General features: G+C 47.5%; 1 long non-coding RNA gene across 1 annotated transcript; it reads left to right on the forward strand.

Annotated features, from left to right (window-relative positions):
- The first annotated feature begins 208 nt into the window (after window positions 1-208).
- LOC120901851 lies at window positions 209-1027 on the forward strand. The gene is made up of 2 exons (XR_005739331.1): window positions 209-333; window positions 409-1027. It is a non-coding gene; the product is annotated as an uncharacterized LOC120901851 (long non-coding RNA).
- Window positions 1028-1709: the final 682 nt, after the last annotated feature.

Here is a 1709-nt window from a genome sequence, read left to right on the forward strand (position 1 = left end):
GCTCACCGCATCAAGAACATTGCTGCTCACACACACGTCAGTCTGTGGCAAACAATTGGAGGGGGAGGATGTGTCGGTTTGCTCCAGAAATCGTGTGTGATTTTGGTGTTCTGGATTTAGTTCCATCGCTGTTTGTTTTGGTGAATTTGAAAAGGTAAGAATCATCAACCGATGTAAAAGTGTGAGAGTAAGATGATGCTGATGGTGACTGATGCTTTTCTTTGTATCTTTTCCTGCTTTCATCCACTGATGGCGTCGAGCATCGCCGAGGATGTGATCGAATGCGGAATATTCTAAACGAGGAGCTTCATTCCGGATTTTGTTTGCAATAAGGTAAGTTATGATAACACACAAAGCATACGAAGAAAGAGTGAGTAATCTTATTCTTAACTTTCATTTCTTCAACAGCGCTGAACTCATCCTCCAGCTTACAACGAACGGTCAACGGATGAGGAAGGAGAGGAGGGACGGCAAAGGTACACGCACAAACGTGCACACATCAGCCTTGTCGGAGAACGAGAACACGGGAGGGGGAGGCTGGCAACGTATAGAACGTCTTCATTTACGCTCCCTCGTGCGTTCGTGCGTGCGTGCGCGCGCACGTCTATGTGTGTATGTGTGTGCATGCCTGCGTGGCTGTGTGTGTTTTGCGGCTTCGCGTTAACGAGATCCTACGGGATCACCCTGCGAAAAACACCAAGAGAGGGGGAGGGGTAGGTGTCTGTGTCTGTGTGTGTATGTGTGCGTGCGTGGTTGTGTGTGTGTGTTTTTTGCTGTTTCGCGATCTCCTACGGAATCACCTTGCGAAAACACGAGGGGGGAGGAGTGGGGTGTGTGTTTGTGTGCTTGCCTGCGTGCGTGCGTGGTTTTGTGTGTGTGTTTTTGCGTTCGCGTTCTCCTACGATCACATTGCGAAAAACACCATGGGGAGGAGCAGGTGTGTGTGTGTTTTCTTTTCTTTGTCGTTTCGCACTCTCCCGCAGGTGCATAAAAAGAAAGTAAGAAATAAAAAAAATTGAACAACGGATTCGTAAGTGTGTCTGAACTCATTGCTATCCGAAAGAATGCGAGGGGGGTCATACAATGTAGTACACATGCATGCAACATGTATCGCGCCGCCACGACGTTTCTCGCTTTCAGCCCGATAGGAGCTTCTAAGGGATTATTTTAATGGGCGCCCAGATAGAGCCCGATGAGACCGAAATCGCATGGATAATGGTACCGGGGCAATCCTGCTCTTTGTATGGGAGTTAGAAAATCATTGTTAAATTAAGTTTAGTGTAACATCTGGACGATTTTTAAATCTTAAAACCTATTCTCATACCACCATAAGGTGTGTGCGAAGTTTCGTTGAAAATGATCCAGCCGTTTCGGAGGTTGCTCGCAACAAACACCGTGACACGAGATTTATATATATATATAGATAGATATATATACATATATGAATAATAATAATGATTGAAAAGAATGATAATGATAAAAAAAAAATGAAAATGCTTAGCCGTATTCGATCCGGAATACTCCTGCGTTGGCCATGTGCGATGATTGTTCGCGATGGCCGCACCGCCTGACACGTCTCTTCCGACGTGGAACCGCGATGGTCGCACCGCGTGGCACGTCTCGTCCGACGTGGAACCGCGATGGCCGAACCGCCGTGTTGCGTCTCTTCCGACGTGGAACCGCGATGGTCGCACCGCGTGGCACGTCTC

Source organism: Anopheles arabiensis, chromosome 3 (assembly GCF_016920715.1).
Source record: "Anopheles arabiensis isolate DONGOLA chromosome 3, AaraD3, whole genome shotgun sequence".
In the NCBI taxonomy this organism is placed as follows: domain Eukaryota; kingdom Metazoa; phylum Arthropoda; class Insecta; order Diptera; family Culicidae; genus Anopheles; species Anopheles arabiensis.